Source organism: Venturia canescens, chromosome 1, assembly GCF_019457755.1.
Source record: "Venturia canescens isolate UGA chromosome 1, ASM1945775v1, whole genome shotgun sequence".
NCBI lineage: Eukaryota > Metazoa > Arthropoda > Insecta > Hymenoptera > Ichneumonidae > Venturia > Venturia canescens.
The window spans coordinates 26,989,739-27,008,814 of record NC_057421.1 but is presented as its reverse complement, the minus strand read 5'-3'; the positions used below and the strand labels follow the sequence as shown (position 1 = coordinate 27,008,814).

General features: G+C 41.4%; 1 protein-coding gene across 4 annotated transcripts in view; it reads left to right on the top strand.

Moving 5' to 3' along the window:
* Positions 1-19,076, top strand: part of LOC122411342 (uncharacterized) — a 181,254-nt gene that overhangs the window by 85,211 nt on the left and 76,967 nt on the right. For 3 of the 4 annotated variants that reach the window (XM_043420097.1, XM_043420089.1, XM_043420095.1), the window contains exon 3: positions 2,701-2,744. The exons of the other annotated variant lie outside the window; for it this stretch is intronic. The gene's annotated coding sequence lies outside the window, so the exon portion shown is untranslated. The remainder of the gene's footprint in view (positions 1-2,700; positions 2,745-19,076) is intronic. 4 annotated transcript variants of the gene reach the window in all.

The following is a 19,076-nucleotide window of genomic DNA, read 5'->3' as shown; positions in this document are numbered from 1 at the left end:
AGTGTCGAGTAGAAAATACGATTTTTCATATACGTCAAGAATTTTCACGACCCCGAAATTCTCGATTACAATGACCATGATATACAATAAAACGCGAGACCGAGTAGACAAATTGTAGTTATTACTAAACGTGATTGTGGATTTTAGTATGCGAGCGCAGTAAAATTTACAAGGCGTGCGGTAAAATTTCATTGCCCTGGACGAGGCGTGTGTGTGAACCGGCTCTTTAGGAATGTCCAGTATTAAGGTACGGGAAATTTAGGCATAACGTCCGATTAGACATTTCAAACGATCCTGAAACTTCCATTGACACTGTAACGAGAAATTGAAATAGGAGTTCTGGCCTAAAAGTAAATTCAGTGGGTCATTCGGGTAAAGTGTTTTTCTGCGACTCATTTCCCCCTCTCAAGATTTTGAGGAGTCGATAGAGATGTTTCGATCGAGTCAGTTGGAATCGAACGCTCGAACGAATAGGTCCGATGTTAGATAAAAGGGACTATTCGAGGCCAAAGACAAACAAAAAGATAAGTCTTCTTCCTCCTTATAATTATTGCGACCTATGATAATAACAAAAGCTATAAATAAATTTCGTTCGATATTTTAAGACCATGAAATTATTTATTTGAAAACAAGATAAAATAAAATCGTTGCAACACTGATTGCATTTTTTCGAATATCTTTACTGCTATATGACGCCGAAGTTTCCAACGTTGGTGTGTCCAACGAAATGATCGAAAAAAACACTCCAATAATTCCAGTAATTCTCCTATTTTGTTCCCTGCCAAATTTGCGATTCATAGTTTTTCAAGCTGCACCAACGATTCGCGAAATAAAAAATTGGTGAATTGCAAACGTTTTTTTCGTTCATTGAACTCCAACGTTGGAAACTTCAGTGTCGTTACTGCTATGGAGTAATGAGCTGACCATTGCATCCACATCACCTGTTTTTTCAAATTTAATATTGAAAATATTTTTCCGCGGCGACTTGCAAAGTTATACTGGAATATTTGCAGTACCTTTTGGAGTATAAAACTTTAGTGATAGAAAAAAAGCGACGCTTTTACGAGCCCCGATGAAAGATTCCACATTGTACGTTGAGCTGCAGGTTAACACATAAATCTCGAAAACATGCACATTTCCGCAATGTTTATTGTAAAAAGTTGACTTAAATTCCACACAAATCAGCTTACGGTTTCAAGAAGATTTTAAATTACGAGACCCTTTTGTATACCGTACAGTACAAATACAGTTTTTAAGGCCAACAAGGATGAGAAACAGTTATTCAAACACGTAGTAATTCAACATCCAAACACTTTTACAACCACACCATATATTCACATACTTGAAGCGGACTGGGGCAGTTTCTCTTTCTTCCAGGGAGAATGTTTGTGCGTTTACACTGCGCGAGGGGTAAATATTTATATTGTTCGAATTCTTGATTGCGTTGCTACCGTTTTTACATTGTGCTCGTACGCGTTGAAAGTCAAGGCTCCGGAGAGGGTGAGCTCGTTTAGCCTACAGCACGTAATTAATAAAAGGGTTAATGATGATTGTTGAACCTCGTCGCGTTTCGCTCTTCTTCCCTCTTTCTCTCTCTCACACACACACCACACCGGCTCATTCCTTGCGGTTAATCTTCTTTTTTCTTTCTTATCCCTTTTTGCCCTGAGAGAGAAGAGGAGAGCGAGACGGAGAATTTTCCCTTCAGTTGCCGAAGCGTACAGCAAACTTGAGCCCGGAGACGCTAGTCCGTCGTCACGTAGCATTGACAAACGACAGTTCTTTTCTTGCGCGCGAGCGCGCGGACGCATCTCTTGTTTTTCTTTATTAGAAAGTTTGGCTGGTCCATGACGCGAAGCAAGCATCCCTAGACCAACAGAGTGTTGAGGTTATACAACGTAAATATATACGTATATAGAACAACGCACACACGATTGAACAAACTCCACGAGGAGGAGAAACACGTCAGAACTCTCCGGCGGCGTTCCTCCGAGGTTCCTCTCATTTATACGTATATATGTATGAAGAAACGCGACAGTGACTCGTACAGATATATAGAGTGAGCTTTGTGAAGAATAACTTCTGTGTTGCGTGCGGCGAGACAATGAAATGTGGCCTCGCCCTCGGGCAACTCGTCTCTCATCTCGTGCTATCACTCTCTTTTCCTCTCTCTCTTTCTCTCTGTCTCTGTCTCCTCGTTTCGCGAATCCTCTTTCACCTTCTCTTATCGGTTTGCGCTTTCGTCTCTTCGCGAGACTCGACTACTCCGCTCGGACGAGATTAATCCAATAAATTCGTGACGTAATTCGTTCGATGTAGCGCGACAAGAGGTGGAGAATCGTAGCACACTGTACGGGGGGCCTCACTGTACTCAAATCCACAGAGATTCTGCTCCTCTGTTCCGTTTACATGTGTATATAAACGTATATCCTCAACGCGAATGTTCCAAACCGTCCTTCTCTTCGCACCATTGAAAATTTACATCTTTCTGTTTCACAATAAAGCACTCGCGAGCTCGCGACTCTCCGACCCATCGGGGATCGCCACGCGCGAACAAAAAGAACCATTCGAAAATTTTCACGCGAACATAATTTTGACAGAGCGGTCCCTCGCGATAAAAATTACAAAGTTTCGCTTTATTTAGAACTTACAACACTGAAAACTCTTTTTAACGATTTATTTTTGTCTTTTTCTTTCCAGATCAACAGATCTGCGGCGTTACTCACCTTCACTCGTCTGCGAACGTGAGTAAAAATATACCAAAATTTACCGGCAGCCTCACTCGCCTCATTACTACAGTCAAATTAGCAGAATTCTCGTCCGTATCGTTAATTTTTTGTTTCTTCCTTTCGTCGATGTTGAGTCGTCCAATATATTAATCCAGTCGAATGCAATTCCACAAAAGTTCATTTCAAATTGAATTATTAACCAGCGTCCTGACCAATTTGAATATTTTCTGCTCATTTTTCTTCCCTCTTCATCGAGCTGGAAAAAGTGAAAATCCCTCGCCCATTTTTTCTCATTGCACTCTCACCTTGAAAGTAATCGTCACGAAATAAATATTGGAAAACGAAGTGAATCTGTCGCAATGATCGAAAGAAAAAAAAAGTCTTTTTCGAGATCGTCTTTTATTCAAAAGCAACCGTTCAATGGTGGCAGCCTTCTTAAACAATATTGTGCACAAATTCCTCATTCGCTACGTGAAAAATAAAAGAAGCGAAATTTTTACGATGATCAATCTTATATATGCGGCGCGGAGCAATCGCCCTCGTTTTTTCTGAGAGTCATCGAGAGCCTGCTCCGATCATCAGCCATATCGATCGCTTATTACAAACTGCACGACACACTATCCTGCGCCTTATCTCGATGCTTATATCGATAGGGCACAGATTGCGTGTCAGAGTTGGGTTGATCGAAGGAAATAAAAAAAAAAAAAATCGCATTTATTATTCAAAACGACGTACAGGGTGTTTATTTTCACGGTCGTCGTACATACTCGACAAGTTTGCTTGGCCAGCAGTCTCTTACGATGGGGACACCTTGAAGGTTATCAACGAGAGATGAGGCTCTCTTGATAATGAGTAATTAAGTTCTCGCCCCGAGTTGGCCAGTCTATTGACCGGTGGAATAACTTTTTATTTTTTAAATTGCATTCTTAATGATCATTATTATATTCGCTCTTAACAGATTTTCATGACGATAATTTATCGATCAGTCGACCTTTTTTTTGCGAGGCTCCCGCAGAGTTTGGAACTATTTGAACGGCGGCTAGATGCCCACGCCGTGGATCAGTATCTCAGTAATTAAACTTGCATTAACAGTTCGTTACATTTTTCACGCTACGGATCTTCGTGTTTCTTCTCGCACTCGATTATTGCATTTATCTTTTTTGTGGTATTTCTCCTGTTTTTCCCCCATCAATGCCTCCAGTGTTTCTTCACACCCATCACCTTTCGTAACGATTTCCCTGCGACGAGAGTAAAAGCGAAAATGGAACAGAGCAGATTTTCGTTGTCCTGACACAAACACGGAAAGGGGGTGAGATGGGGATTAAAAAAATATATTCAGAGAATGTGAATCAACAAACGTGAAAAACTAATCGTTTTTGGCGCAACAATAGTCGGAATAAAAAATATCAATAACTGTATGACTGTTATTCAGTTTCCGATGCGTGAAAAAAACGTATTTTTTCGTGACAAACAAAAAATGTGTCGAGGCTTTCAGAGCTTCGTATTTTTCATCACGCATATACGGTCGGCTTTTCCGCAAAGTTTGTGGCCTTTTCAAGCTAATCGATAGTACGAAATTGGTGATTCTTCATCGTATTTGTTCCACGGAAGTACGCGATAATAAACTTGATATTCCATGGTATGTTGTAACCTCCATAGTTTTTTTTTTTTTATTCCATTGTAATAAAGGATAAGTGCGTACCTTTGATCATTCGCACCTCGAAAAAATGCGCCTTTCAGTCGGAAAAAAAATCCACGCGAAACTCTCAATTTTGAAAGTGCGGTAAAAAACTTTTCAAAGATTCCATACTTCCGGGTCGCAAATTTTCAGTTAAACTTTCAAAAGATTTGTGCCCCCGACTGGGGGGAGTAAAGAAGGAAGTCTACGCCGGAAAAATCGATAAAAAAATACTCTAGACTTCGTGGGAAAATTACTAACGGCTATCAAAGCCACAGGTTGAGCGAGGCCGAATGATACAAATGTATATACGTTGCGTCGGTGGAATGGCTCTCGTCCACTTTTTTTCACATCTTCGTCATTACGATCGTCTCGTCTAGACACACTTTTAGTCACTGCCAAAGAGTTTTCGTTAGAACCTAATGAAATTCGACTCCCTCATCTCAACCTACCGTATTTCCGGCTCTTGTTTTTATTCGGAGCTCTCGGAAAAATGAAGGGGTTTAATCCTTGGCGAGCCTCTCTTTTTTTTTTCATCCAGCAATATAATAAAGAGTCACCACGAATCGCGAGGTCTGCTTAATTTTTTATTCGTTTTTTTTCACGATTTCTCGACCTCTTTCCCATTTGGCCTCTTTCTTTTTCATCCTCCTCTGTCACTTTTACTCGCCATCTCTCGTTCTCCTGTGGCGATGTAGAGCCACTCGCGAATCTCTGGTAATCAAACCCTCTGGACTGTGCATCGGATATCGATAGATCCGTTAGCACAGTCGGAGAGATCGCGCCACTGCGAAGTTGACTATTTCTCTGAATACAGAGAGATCCAGAGAGAAGTCCAATACTCACTCAATTAGTAATAAAAAAAATAAGTAAAAAAAAAAAACGAATAAATCAGTCGTTCAATTGTGAAACTTGCTGACGACTTCCGAGGTACGGAGTTTTGTAAGGAAAAGGATAAATTTAACAAGACACTGCAAACGAGAGTTGTAGAATCAGGAACTTTTCCTGCTCAATGAAATATTAATTGGATGAAAAATTCATGTTACCGTATTGTCTCCCACGCTATTTAAAATGATTCATCGAAATTGTTCTGGAACAAAATTGGAATAAAAATGAGCATCACATTACACGAGATTGACGTTTTTCAAGATTGAAAAAAAAAAAAACGGAATGATCGAGTGCCACAGATACGCTCGAGTTCAAGAGAACGTTGATGCAACCGCGTGTAAACGAGAAATACGAAAAAAAACCCGCTCGAAGAACAAACGAGCGTGAAAAAAAAAAACAACTGAAATCGTGTATACTCGCGAAGCTAAATGTACCACCTTTCCTCCACTCTTTAGAATAGCCTCGCTTTTGCGTCCTCCATTCTTGCAAAGCATCATATACCTTCGCTCGAACGGAAAACTGGCAAAAAAGCAAGAGAGAACACGAGAGAGAGGGAGAGGAAGAAAGCGTGCTATCATCATCCCAGTTTGAGGGATTTTTCTTGCATTTTTTTGTTGCTCCATATACACTCGAGAATCGTCCTAGTGCGAGAGGTTATGTGTGTGTTGTTCACTCGCTTCCCGCCTGCCCGCTCTTCCGTCGCTTTTATCATTGTTTTATTGCTATTTATTTTACCTTTTTTTCTCCTTTGCGGGAGTATGGAACGCTCCGAGGAAGAGTCCAACGTCCGGTTATTTTTTTAATCCCCTTTTTTTTGCGTTCCTTTACCCCGTTCCTCCCTCATTGTGTCCACATATCGTTCCCGTTCCCGAGAGCACATTCTTTCTGTAAACGATGTTAAAAAAGAGAGACAATGGTACAAACTCGGCTCTCCGCAAATCTACAGAAGAAAATCGGGCACCCCGGATGAGATGCAGCGGGAGGAAAAGTGAAAAAAAAAAAAAAAAACCAAAAAATCGGGGGAAACGCGGAAAATAGATGGCGATGTAAATAAAAATGAGAGGCGCGGATACCGTACAGAAAAGTAGATGAGACAGTGAGCACGGAGGAGGAAAATCTCATGAAACTGCGAAGATACGCCTCGATTCTCTTTGAATTTAAATACGTATTGTCAATGGGAATATAACGCGAGAAACTCGCCGGACTGATAGCAGCTCCGAAAAATCCGCCAAGCATTTTCCTTCTTTACTTCGTTTTTTGTCACATTTCTTTTTTTTTTTCTTTCAAAACCGTCTCAACACCCAATATACCGCGGCGCTCTCTCCTTCAACCGCCCATCTTTTCAACCTTTATGGAAAATATAAACTACACAGAAAACCATTTCTCTTTTATTTTTCGCGATCGAGTATACTTCCGCGCTTCTATTTTTTATTCCCCTAACAACAACACACTCATTTTGCCGCTCCGTTTCTGGTTCGCCTCGCGTATATGTGCGTCAATGATAATCCGATACCCTTGGATATAACGATACATGCAATATCTCTCGCGATATTCGATATCCCATCGTGCGACAATTAAAATTGTTATTATTTTAGCATTATTGCTATTATTGTTATCATTTATGATCTAAATTCGGTATCATCATCGTACCCTCCATACGCTTGTATTCACCATAGTGTTGGCATGGAAGTAATTTATTCAATGACTTGTACATATAGCACGGTACCCTCTTATCCTTATTTTCGTGCACGATCAATATATGTTTGAAAAAGAAAAAAAAAAGAAAAAAGAAGAAAAAAAAACAAGCGCACCGCGATAAGCTCATCGAGCTGGTTTTCGCACAAATAAAAAAATCTTTTTTCTCTTAAGTATAGATCACGTACTTTATTCTTCTTCCATTGTGGCAGGTCCCCGTATCCGTACACATATCCCTCGTAATATTTATCTCTTTCGTCACACTTTACTCTTCATCTTCATACACTCGTTTTATCGCTGTATCTTAATCTTTTCACCACATCTCCGTCGCCAACTTTGTCACACCACGTCTTCATCTTTACCGTCGTATCTTTATGCTTTTTTTACGATCACATTTTTTTCCCGCCAACGTTCTTGCGCGTTTCTACCCCTCGGACAGAAACAGTATACGCGGGACCAATCCATTTTTCAATTCATCTTCTGTGGCTGATGAAACTTATTATATTTGCTTTACTGTTTATTAGTTTTCCAATACCCGGATGGTGGGGACTTGCACACTTTTTTTTATCGTATCTCGAATTTATTATTTTTTGGATCGCTAACAGGGTGGCGGTGACTCAAATAAAACTGTGTTCGGAGACTCGCTCTTTCTTCCCCGCAGGAATTAGTCCGGTCCCTCTGTTACATTTCCATCATTTTCACAACGTGTTTTATATTTGTAGTTATAAAAATGTTGCGATAACAATGGACGAATTATTGTCTCTTCTGGTCGTTCGTGCCTCTTTCTCACCGCTTTATCCTCTTCGTATTTTTCATTACAAATGTCGAACATAGTACGTTGTCCTATTTTTCAACTACAATCAAACCAACGTGTTTTAATTTGGATGCATTAGAGGTATTATCTTTTTAGACCGTTTTATACCTCACGAGGATGCTGACTCGTCCTCGTGTTTAACTGCACACATGATGAAGTTCAAAATGCCCCCGCGCTCGCTCTCTCTCTCTCTCTCTCGGATGGAAAACTTTTCTGTCGTAATTTTGCCATGCCAACGACAGCAGTAATTTGCATTCCCAGTTTCGGTGTGCACACGCGTTTAACAGAGGGTGAGTTCTCACCCTCTCGAAAAAAAATCACGTTGCTGCATAGAAACCGGAGAACGAGTAAGCGATTAAGTTTCCCGTCCTGCGTCGTTGCAAATTCTATGAGGAAAAAAAATTGGAGCGAACATTTTTTATCACTCCACTATTTTTTTCTTCATTTTCCTTTTCAACGCGTCGTAAACTCGAATGACTCGAGAGCCCGTAATCGCGCTTCAAAGGAAAAGGTGTTTTCATTCAATCTTTTGAGCATGGTGTGCCTAATATATCGAGCGAATAAGTCGACTAAAAAAACTTACTGTCTCCATAGACACGTACGAGTTACTCGCTCAAACGACGCAATCTGCCTCTTGCGCCTTTTCCTCCGAGGACATATTTTCTTTTGATTCACGAGCCCCTGATTTTCCAACATTCTTTCGTCAATGATCTCATTGCTCGTATTATTACGTTTGTTTTTGTTCATTACTCACGTACGGTATTTGGAAATGTGAGCACAACGGATTACGTGACGCTGAAGTTTGCAACGTTCCAGTCCAGCAAAATGATCTTGAAAAACTCTCCAATAATTCCAGTAATTCTCAAATTTTCTTTCTCACCGAATTTGCAACTCGTAGCTTTTCAACTTGCATCGATACTTCATGCACGATCAAAAGGCTCTTCGTTTATCTAGTGCCTGAAACTTCGCGAGCTAGAAAGTATGGAAGTACGTTTTTTCCTTGTAAACTGTTGGATACTTCATCCGTAGTGTGATACGTTAACGTCCCATCGTTAACGGAAACAAAGCAAATGTACAGGCTCTCATAACGCCGTGTAGTTTCTGCGCAATTCGTCTATAAAACCATGGAATTTAAGGCAGCAGTAGCGTAGATGGAGGGGAGCTTGATGTTATATGAGCAATTTGAAACAAAGTTGTACCGAATGTGAATTCTGACGAAACTTTATACGATGTGGAGCGGACCGAAGCTCTCAGGAACTCGTTCCTATTTGCTTATAACATGATAAACCTGGTGATAAGATCGAACCTAAATTTGGCGCCTCACCAACAACTGGAAGTGGTACATCAGTTATGAATATTCGTGGGAGTACAGCGAGGTCAATTGCTTCAATCTGCAGAGAAGCACTGGGCAAAGCGGAAATAAGGCCTCCCGGCAAAAGTGGATTTTTTTTTCACTGGAGCACTGCAGAATTCAATAATTTGACTCGATTCCAAGGGCTAAAAAGATCCCATCCATGTTTACCTTTATGTTTAACACAATTTCGATATTTATACAACTTTATCACATTGACAAGTCAAATATGTAATCAATTCATATCTCGCATGGATATTTCTTTTTTAATTAACGTAATGTACACAGGACATGTAAATATATCCTGTTAAGTACAGTATTAAACGTGATGAGAGGGTTTTAAAAGTAATCCATTATAACAAATGACATTCATTTCTATATTAATTATAATTAGCGTAATTATCTTTCCTTTTGTCATTTATTTACAAAAACGATGTTTTGTATACCGCAACCAGATAATAATAGTGTCGTCGGTGAGAATAACGGAAATTATTGACGCCGAATCTTGGCCTGAAGTCGGCCATCGTGTCAGAGAGCAGGTACAGAAATTTTATTGTGCTCTTGTTCGCTAGAAAGCATAGTAGACATTTCACAAAATATGAATAAGAGTAAAAGAGAATTGAAGGAAGTGAGATAGCAAAGAGATCACGACGCACGATTCCCGTGCTTCGGCATTGTTTTAAACGACATTGCGGAATCCCATACGCGCTTTTATGCACACAAGCTTCGCTGAGAACATATCTGAAGATTTACGAATCGCTCCGTCGAGATCTTCATTCAAATACTTGATGTGGCGAGCGACCGTAATAGTGTATGAGCGCACTCACATGTACGGCGAGAAAAAGATTCCTCATACACTCATCCCTTCTGCGGCTCTCGTCGTCGAAAACTTCTCCGAGAATGCCTCATATATCTTGGAAGTATATCTTTGGCCATTTTTCTTCGTTAAAGAATTCGGAAACCGTTCCTTCTTTTTGGTCACCCCCACCCTGTCAGATTCTTTGGATCCCCGTACGTATCTTTTAATCTCGTGCTTTTTGTCCCTGACTCGCGATCTCTTTCTCTCTCTCTCTTTTTTCTTTTTTCATCGAACGACCAAAATATGTAAACACAAAAATTCTCTTACGCACCCAAACTCTGGGCGTTCCGTACTCGCGTTTCTCACCATCCACGGTAAGTGGAAGGAAGAAGCTTGACACGAAAAAGACATTGGGAATATACATTTCCTCGCGTAACAACGTACATTTAGGAGTAACTCGTTAATTCTCCGAAATGATATAGTTAATTAATTATTGAAGAAACAAATTTTGAAAATTTTCGAAAACAATTGGAAACGCTATCGCTCCGGTAAAGAGTCTCTGGCAGCAACTCGTCATATCTTATAAATGTACTTGTCTCAGAGTCGCTGCCGCGACTCTAGATATCGTCACTCTCATCGGCAAATATATATTTCTTATCGAAAATATTCGTGTCGTCGCGCAGTGGAACAAAGGAGATGTGAAAATATGGACTGTTCGTGAAACTCCTCGAGATTCATGGACCAACAATAAGAGCAGCATCGCAGACGTAATGTTGCATTATTTTAAGAGTAAATTTCTACCGTTGGTGTGTTTTCACTGGCCCGAGCGATTTACTTGGCCGCCTGTCGTCCGAGAGAAACGGCCACCGCAACGGGTCAACCGGAGAGCCAATAAATATGTTGTTTACCGTTCTTCCCTCCACCTGCCCTTTAAATTTCAACGTTCCCGAGCCGTTTCTGCGCAGCACACCAGTAGTTTCAACGACTCGTTGCACGGAACTTTCCCTCGTCCAACTGAAATGTCGGCTGCAACTTTTCCAAGTTCATATCCTTGGTAAAACAGCGCAGACCCTCGTCGCCGGGGTATAAAGGAAAAAAAGGAGGAAAGAATGAAAGAAAAAAAAGCCGTGCGCTCAGGGTTGGTTCTCTGACACAGCATGGATTCCCTCGTCGAAGGGATGATTGCTTTGCGAAAATATTGTGAGCAAATAACCTTGTTTCATCATCGGCTACATCGTAAAATCGAGAGTACCCGCTCTTCGAGTATAGAGGCCATCGTAAATCTTTGAGAGTCGAGCTTTGCACAAGGGACGACAGACAGAAAAGGAAAAAAGAGAGAGCAAAAGTATGAGGGAATGAGAAAAAGAAAAAAGACGTCGGATCACGTGCAGGTAAACGGATAAACGATTTGTCAAATTCTCGTCGAACCTTTCAAGAGTTCCTTTCCGCGTATTTGCTATTATACCGTGCGAGGATCTTTTCGAAATTTCAGTTGACACGCGCGCGCTCGCCGGTGCCGGCACAAATCGCCATTATTTCGAAAGCACATTGGTCAGTGTTCTATCAGTCGCGATCAGTAAAATGGTCTGGAGGAAGGGCGGTATTGCGTTATGGAAGCAACTCGTCGAATCGTACATATAAGGCAAAGAATAATTGCTCTTCGAGGAAATATATCGTCGTTTCGGATCATAATAGGGTAGCTCCAACAGCAGCCAGCAGCAGCTAAATAATCGAGTCCCCTGTTCTGTTCGAACGCCCAACACCCTCGAAAATCCAGAAGCTCCGTTGATTCTCTTTCTCCTCCCCCTCCATCGAGTCGTTGTGTATCCCCTAAATTCCCTCGAACTCCATATATCGACTTCTAGCAAACAATGGCCCTCAACCCACTCGATTAAACGAGCAAAGCGATATGGGTTATGTCGTCGTTTCATTCGTTAGCGACCGGCGGCATGCATACGTTCCCAACCGAACCCGATTTAAGAACAAACTTTTTTCATACTCGATTTTTAAAACGAACCGTTTTATTTGCGGAGGATAAATCGTTCGTTTTCAAATCGTGTTGGTCAGCTAACGAATATAAATCCTGCCTCTGCTAAGTGTCAGGTCAAAACGTCGTACTTTAAAAACCCCATAGAGAACGGCTCGTGTCTACTTCTGTGCAGTCTCGATAGGAAACCTCTCTGAATGGCATCGGAGGGAGGCCGAGCAGTTTCTCCTCTCTTTGCGGACCGGATTGACTATCGCACTGAACATTCAATGATTCACGATCACGATAGTTGAGTGAAAAATATTAAAAAAGAAAGAAAAAAATAAGTGTATGCAATAAAACGCTGCAATCTCGTTGATCTAGCGCCTCTCTATAAAGCTCAGCGAGCATTTTGTGCACAGTTTGTATACGTTGGCCAGAGATAACGACTTCTTCAGATTCGGCAAGCTCGTACGGCAGTCTATTCACGAATGCGAATCCACCGCGCCCGTTAGAGCCCAAGTATGAGGTAGCCTAAAGCTTGCATCGAAACTGTATATCACTGTATTCAGAGACTGAAGCAGATCCGACGTTATATCAAGGTTGAAGGCGTCGCTTTTGCTGCAATTGCTCGGCAAGCTTTGGATCTTACGCCCTGGATTCTCGCCTCAGACCACTAATCCTACCGAGCTCCACCAAGAGAATGTTCTACAGGAGCGATCACGGATCGACGATTTTGGATTGCACGTTAAGACCTCTAGCTGCCTTTAGGATTGTAGTCCATCACGAAAGGAGACAAAGGGAGAGGAAGGCGTGGGGAGAAAGATGGAACAACTAAACTGACTGAGGGATATGACAAACCATTTACTCACGTACATGAAACTCCCGTTTACATCCCATTTTACCATATAATAGAACGATTTACTCGCCATTTCTCCTCCACGTTATCACACCGTGCTCCTTTGATAGCTACCCTTTGACTCCTTTCCTCTGACATCAAATATTTCAGAATGAAAATTTCATAAATAACATGATAAAATTCAATGAGTTTTAATATCCGCAAAAAGTATGGAACTTACGATTAAAAATACACGTAACAATATCTCGTTCCTACAACTCGATGAATTATTTAAAATTATATCGTCCAGCACACACACGTGAGGAGGAATAAACTACGCGCTACTAGCTGAGTGCAGCATATTTCGTTCAGAAAATGTTTTCCCTCCCGCGAGTTTAATATTCCCATGCCCAATCGCGCGAGCATTCCCATCCGTAAACACTGTTTATTTGAATAACACCCTTGAAAAATCGTCCATCAAATATATAATTCACAATTCGTCCAAGCGTCCTCGAAAGTGAATCATTACGAAGGGCAAATAAAACGCGATATTCGACAGTACAGCAGATTATGGGATATGAAAAAAATGAGGAAATTACGCTGAGGAGATGGGGTTCGAACGGGACGGTGCACGCACCCTGTCCAACTTTGGGTGTATAATTCCGAAGTTAAATCCGCATAGTGATTTATGAGTGTCATTGTTCGGTGTTGAATAAGTCGTCATAATTTACTCTATAATCCGTAACGGTGTGACCGCTTTTGTCATACTTTTCTCTTTCCCTCTCTGTGACATACGAGGCACATATATACGTTTACTTGAAAAGTGTGACTCCAATACGTGGACGATGTTCGTACGATCAGAAAGATCCTCAATCATACTTTATCTCGATCTCAGTCGCGATCAAAGCGTCGACGCACTGCATAAAAATGGAGAGAGCTCGATTCCGTTGCTGTTTTTATCCGAGCACATGCAACGTTTCATTCGTCATGTCTGTGTGTGCGTGCGTGCGTGTGCGAGATATACAATTTAGGGGTCGTTCGAGTGGTCCAGACTCTGTACGAATCCCACTGGGAATTCGGGAGTGAAGTAAGAGAAAGAGAGAGGCGAAGTCTGTCAACCCTGCACCCTTGACGTCGACCCTCCGGGTCGTTTCGTCCTTGCACATAGTGCGTAATATAACACGAAGTATAGCTATACACGCGAGACTTGATGTGGAACCCTCGAAAGTATGCCTGGACGCAGCTTCGAGAGTAGCGAAACGATTTGAAGCAGCCCTCGAAGGACTGACCAACGTTGCCACATCGCGGAAGAATCTTCGCTCCTTCCTCAAACTCTCGGCTTACGGAATGAGCTTTCACACAGCCTGCTTTGGACACACACTTTGTCGACGTTGTAAAAGTTTAGTTACGAGGGAGAGAACGAGAACTTGACTCGAAGCTTAGCCTGCAACCCCTAATGACGAGTTTACGCACATTCCCTTAATATTGCTATAAGCGCACTGATGGCCTCTCGTATTTTATCTCATGGACAAGAATGCTGCCCGTGGCACGGCGCCTCATTGCCGTTTTCGTGGAATGCTATGACCACCGGAAAGAACAACAAGAGATGCAAGATAAATTATTGCGTCCTTCGAATAGTGAGAATGTGAAAAAGTTTAAAATAACTAGCCAAAATTTCAAACTTTAATTTATGTTGCTCGTTCCGATCTTTCGAAATAATATTCGACCGTAAATCATGAAATTGCTTGCGCGCGCGCGCCTGCCCATCTCAGGCACGTGGCCAAACGAATTATCGGAATTTTCAAATATTTTTCTAAATTTCCCTCATAAATTATACGATTGACAAACATTTTTCTCCCCTTTTTTGTATTGCTCTTACTCTTTTATCAAATCGTTTTTTCCATCGCACTAACAATTACCAACTCCTAAGCGATGGGATTGAAAATAATTGAACTGTCTCTAAATCTCTATAACTCTTGGGAATCCTACCGATCGCAATCAACATAAAGATCGCGTACGTTAATGAGGATCGAGATTCGGCGGATTTATTTTCCGAAGTCATTATGTTCCCCCACAGCTTATTCTTCAGCGTATATGTGGGAAAAACATTTTGCCAGTCGATCCAGGAGTTTGTATGTGTACAGATCAATAGCGCATTTGAAACGATCTCGAACCGTGGCGCAGAGCAGTAGCAACTAAAATTTCGGCGTTGCGTGTGCCACCAGAATAAATACTGGGGAAGGAGGGAGATTTGCAGGGTATTAGACAAAAACGACGGGAGTTCGATATGACGTGGGTTGCAGGTCGTTCGATCGCCCAGCCCAGACAGGGAATAATGCCTAAAAGCAACTCACACATGTACGGGTATACATGCATAGAAAAAACTGAGCTGAAAAAATGGGGAAAAGGGGATGAAGATTCCCCGCAGCTCTTCGACGGGCGCTCGCGCGTATCACAAAATTACTAGTACGAGGGTGAAGACTGGTAGCAGATTTTACGAGAAAACGCTCCTCGGTAATCGATCGATGGATTCGAGCGTAGATAAAGTATGATCGAGTTTCAAACGCACACTTTCCTCAAGATTTCTCGATATAGCCCCATAACATAGCCCTGCTTAAGCATACAGGGTGAGAAAAGGGAGAGGAAAAAAGCAGACAGAGGATCCAACTTCGTACCGCGGGAAGAAATAAATTACGATAGGAATGGAGCGAGGGATGAGCCCGGAAGCTTCATCGCTTAAATTAAATTCAATGACGATTCACACGTATCAAAATGTATCAGATTGTTATAATCTATACACAGATATATTAGGGTGCGTCATTCTCAGGGCGACACTTTATTTTTTCAATTTTAACCACCGAGATCTTCAGTTCCATTCGATTTCATTCAATATTATAAATTTAATATTAAATTGAAGCGACGATTTTAAAAAATGTTGCTTTGGAAGGACGCAGTCGAATATACATCCGATTATAAATATCGTAGGGTTGGAGAGATGTTTAAAATTGAAGTTATTCATTTATTTCGATGCTCAGCGCATGTGACATTTTTTGAAGATCGGATCACGAACGACCAACTTTGTCAAATATTACATGAAATACGTTTGGCCCGGTTGAAAAATATTTTGGAGTTTGCAAAGTTGCGTAAAAATATTTTCCGCTGTCTAACAAAAAAAAAAATCTGTCTTGAAGCTTTTTGAAGTGTCTCACTCGTGTGAAGACAAAAAATTCTCAATGTGCTTTTTCCTTCTTATTCCGTTTCCTTTTTTTCCCTCCCCCCCCTGCATTTGTCTCGTGTGTTCAATTTGCTACTTCTGGAAATGAACTAGGCAATTTGGATTAATAAAAAGTGGAGTTTTTGCGCCATCAAAAGTACTCCGTGCACGCGCGGATATAATGGCCCGGATATTGAAACTCTCGCTCACCGAAGCCGGGCCGAGGCGCGATCAGAGGGATTCGATGAATAGGAATATGTATCCCTCGTAACATCACTGATGCCGATGGTCTTTTGACTCGCATAGCTGAAACGACGATAAGAACGGCGCCATCATTCTCGTGGCAATAATTTTGCGGAAATTACAATCGCCGTGTGTCCCTGCGTCTTTCTCTTTTATCCTTTTGCCTCCTTTTCTCTTTCGATCTATTAATCCCATATCTTTGATTGACTATCGCGTGTCTCTTCCGAGCTGTGTGCTGCCGACAAAAGCCACGCGACTTTAGTACACATTCCCGAGGGGGAGGATTCCACTTCGAATGGATTGGGGATGACTCGATGCGAGAATAGAGAGCAGGAAGATTGACGCAGAAATACATTCGATCGGAAGCTCTCAGAACGTAAGTGGCTACAAAAATAAATTCCAATTACCGTGAATATTCAAGGAGCGACGTTTTTTTTCTTCGTAAAACCTCGTAAAAACGAGGTTTTGCTTCTTGGAGCACAGCAAGTTCGATGAAAAAGCATCGACAAATACATTCGCGTATTTTATGTTTGAATTTTCGAAATAAAAGCATCGAAATGTCGCAGCGTTGTTTCTTTTCGAAAAAAGAAAGTACGGTCGGAGCAAAGAAGGATTGCAGCGATGTGAATTATAATTTTTCCAGCTAGCTCACTAATTATGCAAATTAGAGAAACTTGTGCGGCCATTGTTACAGTCATAAAAATGGATGCTCGAGAAGAAACTCGGCGCTTTACGCCATATGCGAGTCGAAAGCACGCGTCGTTTAAAGGACTCGCATCCCGTCAATATTCACGAGTGCGGAACACTAGACTTACAATTAGTTTTCGTCTCCAGATCGATCCTCTCCGACTGTTGTTGTTTAATTGCTTCTCGCACGATATCGTTTCGTGCCTAAGAGCGAGAGCGTGTACGCCGAGACGAGGAAAGAGCGTTCAATTCCTCGCTTCCAAATCCGAAGCGAGTCTCGTCAAGTTCTCCCGCTTTTTCAACCCCCGGTGCTCTCGTCGCTCCACAATCTTTTACTCTCTCTCTCTCCAGAGAATTTGATTTTATTAATGGGGGACTCGCCCTGCCTTCATTCTCGAATAATTTGGAGATCTTCAGCATTGCCATGAAGTAATTTTTTTTTTTCATTCGTTTCTCTCCGACCGATAGGGGGTGTAAAAATTGTAACTTCGGTCTCTTGGGCACGTAGGGAATTTAGGGATGGCGTAGAAACATTCGACAAAACGAAGGAGAAAAATTTCGTTATTTTTTGATAGAATGTAGTTACAGAATATGGTAAAGACGATTTACGAATCCGATGACGGATGATCGATTCGCAGGATTGTTCTACTTGCTCTTTTCATACAACTTTCTACAACTTTTTCCATCCGTTCATTTTCCTCCCGACAAGTAATCACATTTTTTTTTATAGAAAATCGGAATTCGAATTCGTTCTAATTCACCCTCGATTTTGAGTGTTTATCTCCGGTTTATAGCGTGCGCTCTTGTGCACAGCCTTTTCGATTCTCCCAACACTGCCGCAATACGAGAAGAAGGCCTTTTCAGTATGTACCGCGCTGTGCTCTGGCGCGGCTAAACGTCGTTGTTAATTGTGTAGGCTCTTTATGACTTCACTAGCGAGCGGGAAACGAGCCCATGATTTCATGCAACGAGTTGAAGCAAGAAAAGAGGAGAGAGAGAGAGAGAGAGAAAACATCGTGCATGGCAGAGCTCGTAAAGTTGCATGAAAGAGAAGTCCGGGCAGGTCCTAAGGGGATCCTTTGTCTTCGTCATCGATTCATTCCTTTTCAGCCTGTTGTTTGGTGCACGCTGCTGCAGGCTCGATTCTTATACATTTGCCCCTTCCCTCCTTCATCTATCCTCTGTTTTCTATGCCGACGTAATACCCTTTGCCAAACGTAAATAACGCGTACACATGGACACACTCAGACGAGGATTTTAAATATTTATCGTGGTCCAGAGCTGCCAACGATCGGAAGATGGTCTCGTATAAATTGAAAATTAATGAAACAATAAAGCACGAGGTTTTCGGGTCCTCTTGTCCCTCCGGCCAAACAATCTTGGCTCGTTATGTAACAATGGTCGGGCTTAAATATGAAAAACGATAAACGGTCAAAAATAATAACGGAAATGATAAATTTCGAGCTTTCTTTACCGCTCGATGGAGAAAATAATTATTAATGATGCCAAACGTATAGCTGCTTGAGGCGGTTAAAAATTCAGTAAATACACACATCGAAACAAAAAGTAACCGAAGTCGAAAAATTTTTAAGAATTATTCATTCCATGGAAATATGACGAAACGGTACGAAGGGCACGTCAAAGAAAAAAAATTGAAATCGCTCATTTATATTTCTGGAACGAAAAAACTCTGCTTTTTCCATGCAGATGGAGACCGCGCTCTTCCCTTCTCTGTGCCCATGAACAATATAATTATTGACAAATTTCAAAGCTCAGCATTTACGTCTGCGCTCTTTTATTATCCTTTCATATATTATCATTTGAGAAATTTTTCAAGTTTTTTTTTCCAGTGAAACACTTGAAATACAGTCATTCTCAAAGGGGAAGAAGAAAAGTGGTATTTGAGACGAGTTATGCGTATTATATACCCGCAGTAAATTCCATGGCTCGTAAGAGGGCGCGAGAGCAAGGGAGACAAGAAGCGAGAGAATTCTTGATATTAATTGAACAATAGGATCGTTGTTTCTGCTCGGCCGTTGTGTTGTACATATACATTATTATATACTACTATTTCTGTGTTATTATCGATCTTCGAGAATCGTGTTTTCAGTAAGAATGAGCAAGAGAGAAAGAAGTAAAAATAGAGAAAAAGAGTGGCAATGGTTGGTTCTCCA